Below are 18,928 nucleotides of genomic sequence, written 5' to 3' on the forward strand. Positions count from 1 at the left end.
GTCTCCTGCTTGGGTGAGGGGTTGGACTAGATGACCTATAAGGTCCCTTCCAAATAATCTGTTAAATATCTGTTATTACATTTAATGCCTTCAGGTCAATTCTTAACCATTGGTAACCATCTGGACTAGTTCCTGCAGTTTTCTTGGCAAGGTTCTTCAGAAGTGGTTCTCCATTGTCTCTTTTCCAGGGCTGAGAGAGAGTGACTGGCCCAAAGTCATCCAGCCGTAATTGTGCCTAAGGTGTTTCTGGTGTTTCAGCCTGATGCCTCAACCATTTACAGCAAACTGTCTTTCCCATTTTGAATACTTTCTTGTTTTCTTTTTTTTCTTTTTTGAAAAACTTTATTAATCTTTTAAATTTGAAAAAGACAAACAACAGAAATATAAATCTTGTAACATCAACAGTTTGTGACATTCATCTTGTACTAATATTTTGTGCATTATTTACAAATATATAGAATTTGTGCGGATATAAATCTTTAACTTATCTAGTGCTTATCCTTATTTTTTTACAATCCATTTATCTATCCAACAGTCTATCTCTGCTCAATCCAATCATACCATTTTCCCCATATTTTGTAATATATTCCTCTTTCTCTTGTAAACTCAAAGTTAATTTATCCATCTCGCCACAGCTCATTATTTTTTGAATGATCAATTCCTCTCGTGGTATACATGTATGTTTCCAACACTGGGCATAGGCAATCCTGGCTGCAGTTAAAATGTGCAATATCAAATATTTTATATTTCTCCCATATTACTTTCTGAATATCCCCAATAAAAATAATTCTGGTTCTAATTCTGTTTGCTCACTGGTAATCTCCTGTAACCATTTTTGAATTTTTAACCAATATTTTTGAGTCTCCGAGAAGGACCACCACATATGTTTCTTGTTTTCATTAGGTAGCTGCTCTTTTAAAACTTTTTAGCATGCATACTTTCTGCACTTTGGGGGAGGATGGAGAGGACAATAATTTGTTATTCTTTCCTTTGACAAGCCCAAAGAAATGATGCAAGTTACAGTATGTTCTCTTTGCATCTTTGAAGCCATTGAAGTACAGGCTTAGAACTGATACAAGAAAATCTAGCCTAAACCTTAAAGGGTCTGCCAAAAATACTATTGGGTCATTCTTTATGATTTTAAGAAAGAAATTATAAAGATTTTCATAGGAAACAATTGTATTTGCCTGTTCCAGGCTACACACTGTTGTGAAAAGAGAAAGTGCTATTTGTAGTTAGATTAAGCAATCAAACATTATTTTTACATCTTGGAAACTCTCGGGCAGATCATCTCCAATGTCTTGCCCTGTGAATCTTCCTTTGGAACAACCAGTTCTTTCCCTCTGTAGCATGTTTATGAAAACTTTTGAACAAGAAGATCACACACTAACATAAATGAATATAAACTGAGAAAGGAAGAAAAAAGAAATTAAAGGAAAGGCAAAACGTGCAAGGAAAGAACAAAGTTAAAGAAAAATAGGCAGAAAAAGGATCTAAAGAAGTGGTTTCTGATATTCTTCCCTGCAGTTATAAGTAAAGTACTGGAACAAAACAAAAAAAGAATGGAGGCCCTTGAACTCTGGTGCTGGAAAGACTCCTGCGAGTCCCTTGGACTGCAAGGCGATCAAAGTGGTCAGTCCTAGAGGAGATCAACCCTGACTGCTCTTTAGAAGGCCAGATCCTGAAGTTGAAACTCAAAGACTTTGGCCACCTCATGAGAAGGAAGGACTCCCTGGAGAAGAGCCTCATGCTGGGAAAGATTGAGGGCAAATGAAGAAGGGGACGACAGAGAATGAGGTGGCTTGGATGGAGTCACTGAAGCAGTCAGCGTGAGCTTAAATGGACTCCAGAACAGTGGTCGTTACTGGTGGTCCGCGAGAAAATTTTGGTGGGCCACAGAGAAATGTCACCCTCAGAGCACCCCACAAAGCAATTTAATCCAGGCTGCATGGGAACACAAGGCTGCGCTGCCCACATGGCCTGCGGGAACCCACCCCGCCCACTCACTCCTTACCTGGCAAACTTGCCTGCTAAATTGCTATTTTTCCTTTTTTTTTCCCCGACCATCAGCTGTTCTGCTGTGCCGGGAGATTTAGATTAGCTAGGAAGCAGGAAATGGTTGGATTTCTTGCTTTCTAGCTAGTCTTTAGATCTTCGGCTCTGCTTTTAAGCACAGCCAAACCTCCCTTAGGACTGAAGTTTCTATTATTCAGTGCAGACTCACGGCAAGCAAATTTGAGAGACTGAGCTATCCGATGGCAGATAGATAGATCACTGAATTATTCTGTGAGCAACTCAATCTGCCTGCCTGCTTTGCCTGATTTTGGGTAAAAGTTGATCTTTTTTAATAAAAAAATTCAATATTTATAATATTTACATACAAGCCATGCCCAGCCAGTCACATGACCACCAAGCCACACCCACAAATTAGGCCATGCCCACAGAACCGGTTAGTGGTCCCTGGGATTTAAAATTATGAGTTTGGTGGTCCCTGACGTCCAAAACATCGGTGGCCCTTGCTCCAGAAGATGGTAAAGGACAGGAGCGCCTGGAGGAATATTGTCCATAGGGTTGCGATGGGTCGGACACTACTTCGCAACTAACCACAACAACAACTGGAAGAAGCTGTTCTGTATTAACATTACGTTTTCAAATGAGGACTGAGTATATCATGCTTTGTTTTTCGGCCAGAAATACATGGGAGGGAGAGAAAAAATTGGCCACCTCAGAAAATGACAAAAAGTTTTCTAATCTAAGTTTTCAAACGAAATGACTATAGCTACTATTTAAGATCATGGGTCAATGAAACATTGTTTGTTCTTTTAGTCAGTTATTACACACCTGAAAGACACTGACTGGGAAAGCTAAATTATGCTTTCTCGGAGCCTTGCTTTCCTGGAATATAATTTATACCACTGTTTATTTGCTGTTGCTGTGCCAGAACGTAAGAGTTCAGAGGGATGAATCAGAAGTCAGCAATATCATTGGTTGTTGTTTTCAAGCTGCTTAAATGCTACGCTCTTGGAGACCCAGTTTGGTGTAGCAGTCAAGGTACTGTATCAGATTAGAAACTGGGAGATAAAGAATTTAAGCCCTGTGTTTGGTATAAAGCCAATTGGGACCGTCACTTTCTCTCTGCCCTAGAAGGAGACAATAGCAAGTCACTTCTGAAGAACCTTGCCAAGAAAACTGCAGGAACCTCTGAGAACTGGATATGGTTGAACAGAAGAAAACATAGACTAACAGAGTTAGAAGGGACCTCGGAAGTTTTCTAATCCAATACCCTCTACCATTTCAAACAAATGGTTGTCCCGTCTCTTTTTGAAAGCCTCCAGTGATGGAGCATCCACAACTTATGAAGGCAACTTCTGTTCCACTGGTTGATTGCTCTCGCCCTTAGGAAATTTCTCCTTCATTCTAGGTTGCTTCCCTCCTTGGTTAGTTTCCAACCATTGTTCTTGTCTTGCCTTTTGGTGCTTTGGAAAATAGTTTGACCACCTCATCTTTGTAGGAGCTCCTCAAATATTGAAACACTGCTATCATATCACCCCTAGTCCTTCTTTTCGTTAAACTAGACATACCCAATTCCTGCAACTGTTCATATGTTTTATCCTGCAGCCCCCTAATCATTTTTGTTACTCTTCTCTGAACTATTTCCAGACCCACAACATCTTTTTTTGTATTGTGGTGACCAGAACTGGTGCAGCATTCCAAGTGTGGCCTTACTAAGGCTTTGTAAAAGTGGTAGTAGAATTTCATGTGACCTTGATTCTATCCCTCTATTAATGCAGCCTAGGATTGCATTGGCTTTTCTGGCTGCTGCTGCACACTGTTGGCTCATATTTAAATGATTGTCCACTAGGACTCCAAGATCCCTGTCAGAGTTACTGGCATTAAGCGCAAGAGGAATGCTACACTCAAAAGTGGCTCCTATTAAATAAATTCAATGTTAGGACTGTTTGACTCTCTGAATCACGTAATCAGAAAAATACTTAACCAGTTATACTATATCATTAAGAGTATGCAACCTGGAACTAGAGTCCTAAGCTGGACTTCCCAGTTATCTTGGCTAATGGTAAGGGAATTGTAGTTGAAAATCATAGTAGCAGGGTACTATGTTGCCCACTCTCACTAAGGAGCATGTATAATGTTAGGCAACAGATATGTCATCTGCATCTACATGATAAGTTAGGGTTTGTATTTCTAGATTCTTTAAAAGCTTTATTTAGTAACAATTAGAATATATTCTGGAAATATGAACGAGGAAATGTGATTACACAAGATTAGCCCATTTCTTGGATACATACCAGCACTTTGGAATTTGACTGCTTATCACGAATTATGATTGCATCCAGCATAGGAAATGGCAAAAAGAATCATATTGAGAAACTGGAACTGTAATATCATTCAAGATGTCAAAAAATAGTTGTCACAAATGTGTGACTGGTTTATTATGGAAAAGACATTTTTTACGAATCAAATGGCTGCAGCATACTTTACAATCATATTTTGTACTGTTCATATTAGTGTATTTACTAGTAAACTAGCAACTATTGATAAATATAAAAAATAAGATTTTTTTTTTCTCTTCTTTTTTTCTTAGTTTGAATTTTAATTTATAATTTATATAGTTGTTATTGTTTGGCTTAGGCTTAGGGAAGATTGCTACCACAATTGCAAATACTTCTATAAACCCCGATACAAATGTCTTGGTTGGCTGGTTGGATTTATCTCTTTGGTGCTTGAGGATAGAAAGCCAACAGGGAAGAAGGGCCAAAAATAAAAACATTTGTCTTGTGCTGTTTGCTTAACACATTGAACCGATCAACTCTTTATTTATGATCCTTGTTGTGTTTTGGGGGAATAGTCCCTGAAGTTATTTCAGATATTCCTAAAACGTTTTCATCCATTACAACTTTTCCGAGGCTTACCATACCTGGGTGGGTGTGCCCTGCATATATTGGGTTATACCTGTGCCTTGTGTTTTGGGGACTACAGTTTCCATCATCCCCAGTGGTTGGGCCTAGCAGGAACTGTAGTCTGTATTCCATAAGGCTGCTCTGTAAAATTACCGGTACACAGCAAAGACTCCAGGATATTAGGCTGTTCTCAGCAGGAGAGCTGCTGGAATATTTTAAGGGTCACAATCTGAATTTGAGTTAACATTCCAAAAAGGCCTTATAATTTCCAAATGGCCTTTGTTTGCCTGCCAAGTCTGCCTGCCTTCGCAGTCCTTTGTGAAGAAAGAGCAGACATACCAGGAGCCTTCTGGTGGGGCAGAACTAATGGACAGATCTGAGGTCTAGGAAAAATTAAGAGCACTGGTGGGTGGGAAATAAAGGTAGCTTAATCATCAAACATTTCAAATTAGTTTGGCAGACAAAAGGAACGGGGGAGGAGGGAGAGAGTTATCTTGGAATTACATGCTGAATGTTTTGGGGAAAGTGATGCTGTTTTTCGTAGCAAATCAAATCAAAGCAAAGCAAATCAAAACATGCATCAGGAAAAAAGGCAGTCTTGAATTTAGGGTGACCTGAAGTGGACCCCAAAATAAATGATTGATAAACACACAAACCCTGCACACCATACCACATTTCTATAAGAAATCTTGGAAAAACAAAGATAGATATTCCCCCCACTTCTGGCTCTGGAATTCCCAGTATTTGTTAACTTCTAGGACCGGGGTCCCCAAACTTGGCAACTTTAAGACTTGTGGACTTCAACTCCCAGAACCTCAACTCCCAGAATTCTGAGAGTTGAAGTCCACAAGTCTTAAAGTTGCCAAGTCTGGAGACCTCTGTTCCTGACTATTATCAGGAATGTGACAACTCACTGCAGCCAATTCTCCACAGTCAACTTGCCACAGCCAAGTCTCCATGGCCAACTTGCCACAGGATGACTCTTGCAGGACATGTCAATAATTCAGTTTAATTATTTAAAATAATTTAAAATTTATTTTAATTTTTGTCATTCACATTTTATTTTGTCCTTCCTTTGGCATCCTTTCTTTAATGATTCTATTTCACTCTTTCTTTGATATTAGTGTAACTCTTGTCCCGCAGTGAGTTGTCTTGTGGCTCATTGGGCACAGCAAGTTGTCTCTGGCAAGTTGGCTTTGGTGAATTGTCTTAGCTCCACATCTTTGCTTAAGGGTTTTAAATGAAGCCTTTAGCCACCAGAACTTTGAACTTTCCTCATCTTTGTTGCCAAAAATTAATCTGCTATGTATTTTTATACCCATTTCCTGCACTCTGTGCTACATTACCAATCACAGCCATGATACACCACCACAGCTCTTCACTCAGCCATGTCAATGTTGCACACACAGAGGTGCTCATCTGAACTTACAATTTTGGATAAATTCTAAATATAATAAATACAGATAAGGAGTTAATTCCAAGCAAAGTTGCAGCAACAGATGTTTGCAACTAGTGTTCTAATAAGTCTCAGTATGAAAAATGTTTTAAGATCATTGTTAGAAGTGTAATATTGTCAGGAAATCTTACAAGAGAAAAGGAATTCTAAATTCTATTTATTTGTTAATTTAGATTGAAAGGATGTGAGTAATTTGTGGTTATTTCCTAATAATTATCAAGAAAGGGAAGATAAGCGAGCAAGCACCATCATAATAAGGCTTTTTACTAGCTAGAAATGAAAAGACCTGGTGATTTCAAAATTGGTTCAGGAAGTACATAATGTAATACTGGGCATAGATTATTTTTCTTCCCTGAACTCTATTCTGAAATTTGGAAACTCCCATTTTAGCCTAGATTACATTATGAAAACTAAAGGCAGTACTTACATTTCTTGGAAAGGTACATGCATTGATGTTCCAAGTACTTAAATTAACATTACTTAGAGAAGATTGCCATGGGAATAAGGGCTAATCTACGATACACAGTGTGTACATATGCTATGTATAAATGCATATGGGAGGGTGTGCGTTTGTGTGTGTGTGTGTGTGCAACTAAATGATTAAAGGCCCGGAGACTAAAACATATGAAGAATGTGTTATGTTTGGAGAATAATGGAGACCAGACATCTGACCAGTGACTTCAACTCTTTAATAATAGTAAATAGAATAGAACAGAGCAAGGCTATGGGCAGCAGTAGCCCCTTTTATAGGGTTGGCTGCTACCCTATTAACCAATACTAAGTGCATCAAGTTCAAACTAATAACCAATAGGAAGTGTCCTAAGCTTGGCCAATCAGAGGCTTGTTATGAACCAATCCTTGTTCATTGTTTAAGGACCAATCAAATGTGCAGGCTTCCAAAACCTGCTTTGCATTTAGGTTTAGTAATTTTATTCATTCACAACACCCCTCCCCCTTGGGTTCCGTTTGAGGAGCTGTAACAAAATCTTCAAGGTAGACAGGCCGTTTGGTCTGTCTGGATGATTTCCGTGGCTCCACCGGGTTTGTTCTCAAGTCCGGTTCGGTGGGCGTTTGGATGATCTTTATTAAGTTCCGTTTCGCTGCGGTGATTCCGTGCTGCTTCGTTGTTGTTGTCTCCACCAATCAATGTTTCTTGGGGTTTCGCAGTTCGGTTTCCCCGTGTTCAAGTCCCATGGAAAAGTCAACTCCCTCCCGTTTCAATCCCGGTGCCCAGCTGGGCCGTAGGGTTTCCGTTGGCCTGCTATCCGTTATATCGAAGTCAATTTCCTCGATATTTCCTCCCCCTCAGTTGGTGAACCCGGGAGCCCTGGGCACTGGGTAGTAATCTCGAACGGAGTTGGTCTGTGTGGCGTTTCCACCCCTACCATCGTCTGTTAGCAGGCGGTAAGATTTAGGCCCAGTGAGGTGGGTAGCGGTGGCGGGTATCCATAAAAGGTCGCCAGAGAAGTTTTTGGCAAAGATTAAATCGCCTACCTTAAATTCCCGGCATTTGCTGCTGGAGCGAAAAGCTTTTCGGGTGCGTATGCGGGGTGGAGCAGTCGAGTGCGATCGTAGTTTCCGACCCATAAGAAGTTGGTGGCGTTTTGTTGGTACGCTGTGGGCGTGATGTGCTGCAATAATAAAATTGATTGATTTTCTCATCGATGTTTCGAATTCCATTTTGTGGAGGTCTTTTTACAAACTGTACCATGCGTTCTGCACGCCCGTTCGCCGCAGGGTGCGCGGGCGAGGTTAGCGCATGGCGGATGCCCCGGTCGGCAAGATATTGTTCAAATGGTAATGCTGTGAACTGTGGGCGTTATCGAGGCGAGGGCGTCCGGAAAACCATGTGTGGCAAATAACCTGTTTAATTTGTTGATAACTGAGTCCGTTGTAGTTGTGCTCATTCTATGGATCTCGAGCCAATTTGAATAGGCATCGACTGTAATAAGGAAAGTGTGCCCTTTAAGTAGGCCCGCAAAGTCAATATGGATACGGGACCATGGTCCTCTAGGAGTTTCCCATTCTGTTGGGCTTGCTTTAGGTGGGGCGTTGCTGACGTCTTGGCAGCGTTGGCAAGTAGCGACCCAGGCCTCGATTCTTTTGTCGATTCCCGGCCACCAGGCGTAGCTCCGTGCGAGTGCTTTCATCCGCACGATGCCGGATGTCCGTCGTGCAATACCGCTAAAACAGTTCGTTGCAGTTTGCCGGGATTACGACTCTATCGCCCCACAAGATGCAACCCCTTTGAGAAAACAGCTCGGTTTGGCGTGCTTTAAAGCGCCCATTCAGGTGATAGCTGTTCTGTTGGCCACCACGCTCAACCCAGCGTAGGATGTGTTGCAGGACCGGATCTCGTTTTGTCTTGAGGGCAATGTCTCTCGCCGTCAATGGTGGCACGTGTAGAGTCTCAATTTGCAGCGTTGTGATGGTTGGGGCTGGATCTTCAACCGATTGTGGAAGCGGTGTTCTGCTCAATGCATCAGCGTGGAGAATTGATTTCCCGGCGGTGTTGCAAGGTGTAGTTATGCGCCGCCAAGAATTCAGACCAGCGGGTCATTCTGGGGGACAATATATACGGGGTTGGTTTATTACCTGCAATAATCCCCAGTAGTGGTTTATGATCAGTAATTATTGTAAACGCATGTCCATACACATATTCATGAAACCTTTTAACTGCCGCCACAATAGCTAAAGCTTCTTTATCCAGCTGACTATAATTTCTTTCAGCTTTAGCTAAAGTTCGTGAAAAAAATGCGACGGGAGCTTCTGCTCCGTTCGGTATCGTGGGCCAAGATTGCTCCAACCCCAAAGGTGAGGCGTCACAAGTAATAGTTAACGGCAGAGTCTCGTTGTACTGCATAAGTACAGAATCAGAAGTTAGCAATTTCTTTACTTGTTGGAAGCGTTTTGTTCACGTTGTCCCCAAACCCACGTTGCTTTTTTGTCTAGAGTCTATGTAATGGTTCAGCTACGGTTGCTTTATTGGGTAAAAGACGTTATAAAAATTGATAAGTCAAGGAACGCCTGTAGATCTGCCTTGTTCCTTGGAGTGGGGCCTTCTTAATTGCCTTTAGTTTGTCCTCAGTGGGATGGATTCCTTGACTGTCCAGGAGGTATCCCAAAAACTCTACCCTTCGGTACATAGCTGGCATTTATTTTTTTTTAACTTTGAGGCCTGCGTTTTGGAACCTTTGTAAAACTATGCGGAGTCGTTTTTCTAGAATGTCCCTGTTCGGGCGGCTATGAGCACATCGTCGAAATACGTGCGACCCCTCTTATCCCTTGTAACAGCCTTTCCATTAAGCTCTGAAAGATTCCTGGGCGCGCTCACCCTGAACTGGAGCGGTTGCATTTAAATGCGCCCCTATGCGTGGCGATAGTTTGTGCCTCCGCGGTGGCGAATCTACAGGCAATTGTTGATATGCCTGTGCTAGGTCTAGTTTAGCGAAAACTTTCCGCCACCCAGGAATGGAGCAGGTGTTGCACTACCGGCACTGGATATGCACTTTGCTGAAGTGCGTGGTTTAAGGTGGCCCGGTAGTCTCCGCCAAATTCCCAGTGACCCATCAGGCTTGATAGGCGTCACTATTGGGGTTTCCCATCGGGCGTGGTCGGTGGGTTCTGGCACGCCCTGTTCTATTAGTTTATCGAGTTGTTCATCGATTTTAGGTTTCAGGGCGACGGTGCCCGCCGCGGCTTAAGGCGGATGGGTGCTACCTCGGGGTTCAAGTTAAATGAGATCGGGGTCCCTTGTACTTGCCTAGTCCATTCGCGAAAACATCTTGGAATTCTTGCGAGGGCTTCCTCCCAATCGTTGCTCTCGGCACGGTGGACTCCAGCTAGAGTGATTCCAAGCGGTCTGAACCATTGAAGGCCTAAAAGACTAGGCGGTCACGGTCCACGACAGTCAGTGGCAGTGCGACGGTGCGGTCCTTGAAAGAGACCTGGAATCGGCGGGACCCGACAACGGGAATTGGTTACCCTGGTAATCTTTGAGGATAACCCTTTGAGGGTTTAGGTCTTGGCGGCGAATCGTCGGGATGAGCTGTTGAAGCGTCTTCAGGACACCATCGAGGGATGATCCTGAGTCCACCTCCATTATACAAGGTTTGTTTTTCGATGCGACCTCTACTCGGATTTTCCCGGCATCAAGGGATGTGGCGTGGCCTATGGTAATTGTTTGGTGGGTCTCTTCCCGTCTGGTTTCTTCACGCCTGGTGGAAGTGGTGGACGGTTTGTTTCTGTAGGAGTGGCTTCCCCATTGGTGATTCAGTTTGTTTGGGTGTGCGAAGAATTCTGAAGACTGGCATTCGGCCTGTCGGGGTTTGGAGTTTTGTTTGCTTCTGCAAACGCTGCGATGTGACCTCTTTTCCCCGCAATGCGGCAGAGTGCGTCGAGGAATTTGCAGTTGGATCGTGGGTGATTCGCCCCACATCCTGCACGGTCGGGATGAGGGTTGTGTGAACTGGTCTCGTTCCGTTCGAGTCGATTGACCTCTTCCTCATCGCTTTCTGATGGGGATTCTAGGTCTTCGTGGTGAGTCAATACCGGGTGTCTCTCTGAGCGAGGCGAGGTATCTTTGGCGAGTTGACGTGGCGGTGCGTTGGTGCGGCGCATTGGGCTGCCGACTTCTTGGTCGCCTCCGCTGCAGTGGCTTCTTTAAGGGCATCGGTGAGGCTGATGTCCCCCTTAGCCATAATTTTTGCTCTGGATCGTGCCGTCTTCTAGGCCCAGAACCAGGCGGTCTCGGAGGGCTTCTTCTAAATCTGAGAATCCGCAGAGACCTCCAGGTTGCGGAGGTCCGCGATGTAGTTAGCAAGGCTTTCGCCTTTCCGTTGGTCCCTCTGGTAATATTCGTGTCTTCTGACTAAGGTTGGCACGGTGGGCGCGTAGTGAGCCCGTAGCAAAGGCTCGAGGGCGTCCCAGTCCATCGCTTTTACTTCGGCTGGCTTGGCAAGTGATTTTGCCATTTTAAACACGGTAGGCCCGCAATGGGTTAGGAATATAGCTTTTTTTTTTTTTGCTGGTTGTAGCGTCTTTCAAATTATTGGTCTCCAGAAACATCTGGAACCGATCCATGTATGACTCCCAGTCTTCAGTTTCTGGGTTGAATGGAGCGGGTGGTGCGGCACCGCTGGTCATGTTGCCGTTGATGGTGCATGTTCGACCACGTGCTCTGTTGGTTGCTCTGTAACTCAGTCAGCTCTTCGGTCTCCGGATCCCATCCTCGTCGCCAGTGTTATGTTTGGAGAATAATGGAGACCAGACATCTGACCAGTGACTTCAACTCTTTAATAATAGTAAATAGAATAGAACAGAGCAAGGCTAAGGGCAGCAGTAGCCCCTTTTATAGGGTTGGCTGCTACCCTATTAACCAATACTAAGTGCATCAAGTTCAAACTAATAACCAATAGGAAGTGTCCTAAGCTTGGCCAATCAGAGGCTTGTTATGAACCAATCCTTGTTCATTGTTTAAGGACCAATCAAATGTGCAGGCTTCCAAAACCTGCTTTGCATTTAGGTTTAGTAATTTTTATTCATTCACAACAGAATGGTTGCAGGATTTGGATATGGCCAGTCTAGAGAAAAGGACTGGGGGAGGATATGATAGCGGCATTCCAGTATTTAAGAGGCTGCCACAAAGACGAGTGTGTCAATTTATTTTCCAAAGCACCAGAAGGCAGAACAAGAAACAATGAACAAGGACAGAAGCAACCTGGAATTAAGGAGAAACTTCCTAACAGTGAGGACAATTAACCAGTGGAACAACTTGCCTTCGGAAATTGTGGGTGCTTCATCACTGGAGGTTTTTAAGAGGAGATTGGACAGTCACTTGTCTGAAATGGTATAGGGTCTGGACTAGAAAACCTCCAAAATAGACCTCCAGCTATATTCTGATTCTGATGCAAGTCAGGTCAAGAGTAACTTTGATGAATCACTTCTCCAATTTTCAGATTAGGGTGACAAAATTCCTAGTCCTACATCAAGGGCCCAAAATTTTACTTTACCAGGATCAAAGAACACCTTACTACTAAGATGCAACATGCAGGGTGTCCATTTTGGTGTATGTGTTCAAATATAAGTCTTTACAAATCAGGAATATATTACAAGACAAGTGTAGAAAAACATTAATGTGCAATAGGTGCAAATACAGGTAACAATGAGTGTGAATGATGAGATTTTCTTAGCTGAATTAAGCGTACATTTTATGCCAGTATTTTTACACCAATGTAAATCTTTCTACTTGCACTTCTCACCAGCTAAATGCCTTGCCTCTGTTTGTAAAAAGATGCCTCTGTAACTAAAACCACCAGTTAAGTTTTTTCAAATGGCTCCTTAAATGCTAATGAAAGGGACCTTAAGGGCTTATGTGGGTCAGCTTTTAGGCTCATCGTTATATAGCGCAGTGTTTCTGAACCTCAGCAACTGTGTGAACTTCACTTCCCAGAATGCCACAGCCAGCATGCCCACTGGTGAATTCTGGGAAATGAAGTCCACACATCTTAAAAGTAGCCAAGATTGAGAAACAGTGGTTTAGACTATCACTACTGGAATGTTCTGCTCCAATATATTGGCCCAATTTAACAAGAGAATTATCACACTAGGAGAGGCTGGATTATTATTGCAATGCTCACATCATCCTCAGGTATTCTATCTTGATAAAAATGAACACATACCCTGTCTATTGTGGAGGTCATTTGTAAATATATATTTCTTATTTTTCTTTAAAATTAAAGTGTAATCCCACTTACTTAGAGATGTTTTTGTACGATCTATTGAGTTTTGCTACCATTATTGAATCCTTCCTTCCTTCTTTCTCGCTCTTTTTGAGGTAACATTACATTAACTGTGAGAAGATACAAGGCAACACAGTCAACATTTAAACCAGGAGAACAACCAAACAACCAAGGAGTCCCCAGCCAACAACCATGGTTGACTGGGGAATTTTGGGAGTTGAAAGTTGCCAGGGTTGAGAAACATTGCCCTTTCTGTGGTGTTGAATAGCTTTACATCATCAGCGAAGAGAACGCAATTGCTCTTGATATGATCACAGAGGTCATTTATGTAGAGTATGAAAAGAGTTGGTCTTAGAACACTGCCTTGGGGGACACCACTGTTGACAGATACAGAATTTGATAGGACGCTCCCAATTTTGACCATTTGTTGTCTGTTTGACATGAATATTTACCAAGGGAGAGTTGATTTCACTAAGTGGGAAAGGAATAAGCCCTTTATATAGACTTTAAAATGCTCCTATTAGTGTCGTATCAATCTTTATTCATTATATTTTTAAAGGTGTTCCTTTTTTATCACAATGAAAATTATTATTCATTATTATTCACTCATTATTCATTATTATTCACCTTTGAGGATCTCTGAACATTTTAGCTGAGATTTCAGGCTGTGAACTATTTGTCCTAGATTGCACAATATCAGTATTCTATTACATGTAATTCTCATTTAGTGACTGCCTCATTTAATGATCGTTGCAATTATTGCAATTATGCGATAAAGTCACTTTGTGATCAATCCTCACATTTCTGAACTTCACAGGTCAGTAAGGCAAAGCTAAAGATTGTAAACATAATTGCAGTTTCACTCAGCAATCGCTTTGCTTAAACTCAAAGTTAACCGCACCAAACTTGATTGCAGGAAATACGACTTCAGCAATAGAGTGGTCAATGTCTGGAATACTCTACCCGACTCTGTAGTTTCTTCCCCAAACCCCAAAAACTTTAACCTTAGACTGTCTACTATTGACCTCACCCCTTTCCTAAGAGGTCTGTAGGGGGTGTGCATAAGCGCACCAACGTGCCTACCGTCCCTGTCCTATTGTTTCTCTTATTCTTCTTTTATTTTTCTTATATGTACCCATTTCATGTATTTACAACTATGTATACACTTATACTTATTATCTTGTAAACAATTGGCAAATCAAATAAATAAATAAATACATTTTGTGTAACGTGTTAGCTGTTACCAGTTGAAAATAAACTTAATATGGTCATTATTGTCATTACTGAATGTGAAAACTTCCTGCTTTCCACATGCCCTGTCCATGCCTCCTTGCCCTGCTGGCTCTGGCTCCACACAATTCTAAATGCATGGTTATTCCGTTCTTTCTCTGAAAAAAACAACAACCCCACATTATGAAAGCAACGGTTTTGGTATTGAAATTTTCCAAGGTCTGGTACCTGGGACAGCATTGCCTTAAATTGTACTTTAACCTCAACATTGTTTCATGCATTTCACAACACCGAGCTTAAGCCAACGTTTTGATGAGCAAATTTGTATGATTCATGAAGAATATCTCGATACGAGACACATTTCATTACAACTGTTCATGTTTTCGGATATAGCCATTGAGAGAGAGACCTATTCTATTGCGGAAGGGAAAGGATGAATGAATAAAGGTTAAAGGTTCCCCTCGCACAAACATGCTAGTCATTTCTGGCTCTAGGGGGCAGTGTGCTCCTCTCCGTCACAAAGCCGAAGAGCCAGCGTTGTCCGAAGACGTCTCCGTGGTCATGTGGCCGGCATGACTAAACACTGAAGGTGCACGGAATGATGTTACCTTCCCACCAAAGGTGGTCCCTATTTTTCTACATGTATTTTTACATGCTTTCGAACTGCTAGGTTGGCAGAAGCTGGGACCAGTAACGGGAGCTCACCCCATTACGCGGCGCTAGGGATTCGAACTGCCGACCTTTCTGATCAACAAGCTCAGCGTCTTAGCCACTGAACCACCACGTCCCTACAGTGAATGAATAAGCATACATAAAAAAAAAAAACATTAAAAAATCATATAAGAAATTCAGTGTGTAAAGAAGCCTTTTTGTAACCATGGGACACTGGGGGACGCCTTAGCCCTGTTATGTTCACCACTCCATCCAATTTACACGAAGACCTACTTCATGGAAGCTTCAGAGGGCAAATTATGAAAAAAAAGAAATTTCTCCCCGACCTCTTTTCTTTTATGATGCTATGCAAGAATTTGGGTTTTGTTTTCAGAATTCCCAGGTTCCGTGCCAAGTTCTGCAGCAGCCAATCATCTGCGAGCTTTCAGATAAAATGTGAGAACCTAGAAACTTGGATAGTCTGTCTTGGCATTTCGAGACGTTATTACTTACAGATCAGAGTCTGTGTCGGCTTTCCTTGCATGCTATGGGGAGCGTCCCATCCACATTCCTAGAATTGATGGTGACCTGGGCTTCACCTCTGATGGCCTCAGATCAATAAGATGTCGTGTCACTTCAGTCTCACTCTCTTCTGAAATTCTTTTACCTACTTATAAGCTTTTCAGCTAGGAAGGGAAACCCTGCGACTTATTACAATGTAAACATTGCAATAGGAGGGGAAGGGGTGATGGGCTTTCATTGCACTTTTATAAAAAAAAATCATCTTCGTCAGGGGTGGGATGCTGCCGGTGTAACAACTGGTTCGGTGATCGTGTGCTTCTCGGCATGCTCATGAACAGTTTTCCAAAAACACTTACCTGCTATGTTACTACTGGGGAGTAACGCAGCTGAGAAGCGGCAATCCACTCTGCAGTGCGAATGAGCGGAGAGGATATAGGTAAGTAAATAAAATCCTATGGTATCTCTGGACAACTGAATAACTGGATAGAAGCATTCCTGTCAAACAGACAACAAATGGTCAAAATCGGAACGTCCTATCAAATCCAGTACCTGTCAATAGTGGTGTTCCCCAAGGCAGTGTTCTAGGACCAACTCTCTTCATACTCTACATAAACGACCTCTGTGATCATATTAAGAGCAATTGCGTTCTCTTCGCTGATGATGTAAAGCTGTTCAATACCACAGACAATACTGCTACCCTACAAAAGATCTTGACTATGTATCCGAATGGTCAAACAAATGGCAACTTCAAATCTCAACAAATAAATGCTCTGTCTTACATATTGGCAAAAAAATCAGAAAATAAAATACAAGCTGAATAGTCAAGATCTTGTTGATGACCCAAGCTCTGTAAAGGACCTTGGAATACTCACCTCTAATGATCTAAGTGCTAGAGCACACTGCAACTACATAGCCAAAAAGGCATTAAGAGTTGTTAACCTAATCCTACGTAGCTTTTTCTCTGGTAATATCACACTACTAACCAGAGCATACAAAACATTTGCTAGACCAATACTCGAATACAGTTCATCAGTCTGGAACCCACACCACTACGTATCTGATATTAGCACAATTGAGAAAGTCCAGAAATATTTCACAAGAAGAGTTCTCACTCCTCTACTCGCTGTAGAATACCTTATGCCACCAGACTTGAAATTCTAGAACTAGAAAACCTTGAATTACGCCGTCTTCGGTCTGACTTAAGCATGGTATACAAAATCATACATTGCAATGTCCTACCTGTCAATGAATACTTCAGCTTCAACCATAACAACACAAGAGCACACAATAGATACAAACTCAAAGTAAACCGCACCAAACTTGATTGCAGGAAATACGACTTCAGCAATAGAGTGGTCAATGTCTGGAATACTCTACCCGACTCTGTAGTTTCTTCCCCAAACCCCAAAAACTTTAACCTTAGACTGTCTACTATTGACCTCACCCCTTTCCTAAGAGGTCTGTAGGGGGCGTGCATAAAGCGCACCAACGTGCCTACCGTCCCTGTCCTATTGTTTCTCCTATTCTTTTATTTTTCTTATATGTAACCATTTCATGTATTCACAACTATGTATACATTTATACTTATTATCTTGTAAACAATTGGCAAATCAAATAAATAAATAAAAAATAAATAAAGCGGAGAGGCCCACATGATCGCCAGAGCAAATCAGTTCGCTGCCAGCTGATTGTCAGAGCTAGGGGTTCGCCTGACTGGTCCAAACCGGTAGAATCCCACCCCTGATCTTAGTACATTAGAATGGGTAGGCAAAGAGAAACAGAATAGACCTGTTACGGTGAACCTATGGCACACCTGCAACAGGTGGCACGCAGAGCCATTTGTGTGGGCACACAAGCTCCAGCCAAACCTACCTGTACTGTGCCTGCGTGCGCCTCCCAGCTGATTTTCGGCCCATTTGAGGCCGTTTTTGCCCTCCCGGAGGCTCGTGGGAAGCTTCTGCAGCCTCGGGACACCGAAAAACGGGCCTTCTGGAAATACCGGAAGTGCCAAAACAGGCCTGTTTTCGGCCTTCCAAGGCTCCAGAGGCCACCCTCGAGCCTCTGGGAGGGCAAAAACAGCCTCAAACGGACCGAAAATCATCTGGGAGGCGTGTGCAGGTAAGGGGGTGGGGCGGGGTGTTGCATGCGCGTGCATGGGGGGGCGGGCTACAGTGCATTGTGGGTGCTGGCGTGCGCATGCTTTCAGCACACCACAACAAAAAGGTTCGCCATCACTGGAATAGACTGTTAATATTAGAACTTCAGGAAATGGGAACACATGCATACAGATAGTTCTCAGTTCAAGACTACAATTGAGTCCATAATGTCTGGTGCTACTTGAGGCATTCGTTTAGTTTTTGCCTCATTTTTATGACTTTTCTTGCCCCGGTTGTTAAGTGAATCACTGCAGTTCTTAAGTTAATAACATAGTTCAATTTATATTTTACCAATTAAGAAATAAAGGGAGACTAGCATGGGTCTACTTCAAGCTATTTAGCTCTCGTCAGCTAGTCATACCCTTCCTGGGATTCAAACCTGGGCTACTTTGCATATTAGGTAGATGTATTAACCTCTAAGCCAAGGGCTCTCCTGGCTTTGTTGGCTATACCAGGGGAGAGATGAAGTGTTTTTCCAGTGAAGCCAGATTGCCCCAATAGACCGGTTTCACTGGAAAAAACACTTCATGACATAGTTGTTAAGTAAATCCGCTTTCCCCACTGACTTTGCTTGTCAGAAGGTCGCAAAAGGGAATCACATGACCTCGGGACATTGCAACCGTCATAAATATGAACCAGTTGCCGAGCCTCTGCATAGTGATCATGTGACCATGGGGATACTGCTGTGGTTGTAAATGTGAAAAAGGGTCATAGCTCACTTTTTTTCAGTGCCGTTGTAACTCTGTACGGTCACTAAATGAATGTTGTAATTCGAGGACTACCTGAGTGGCCTTGTAGGCCTTTTGGTCAGGAAGATCTAGGGTTCGCAGGGGTTCGGGAGAGCCCCTAGCTAAGATTCTGTGCAGTTCAGAGAATGGCCCAAATCCCACTCCTGGCTGGCCCCGCCCACTCTGCCCCTCCTCTCCCAGGAGTCCTCACGTGGCCCATTTTGGATGTGAGGTAAGTGCAGGATGCACACGGATGCTCAGGGAGGCCGAAAAATGGCCTGTTTCCAGCTTCCACAGAGCCTCCGGAGCCTGGGAGGCCCTTTTCACCCTCCCGGAGGCTCAAGGAAAGCCTCCGGAGCCCAGGGAGGGCAAAAATGCCCCCCGCCACATGGTGCAGGAGGCTAACTAGGCCACACCCACCATGGCCACGCCCACCCAGCAACCGGGCAGAGAACCCGTTAGTAAAATTTTTGAAGCCTACTCCTTTCTAGGGGTACTTTGTACAACACTGATTTTGAGTTACCTT

The sequence above is a fragment of the Notechis scutatus genome, chromosome 4 (genome assembly GCF_049901735.1).
Source record: "Notechis scutatus isolate UNSWTSFEM ecotype Mainland chromosome 4, rNotScu1.2, whole genome shotgun sequence".
Lineage (NCBI taxonomy): Eukaryota > Metazoa > Chordata > Lepidosauria > Squamata > Elapidae > Notechis > Notechis scutatus.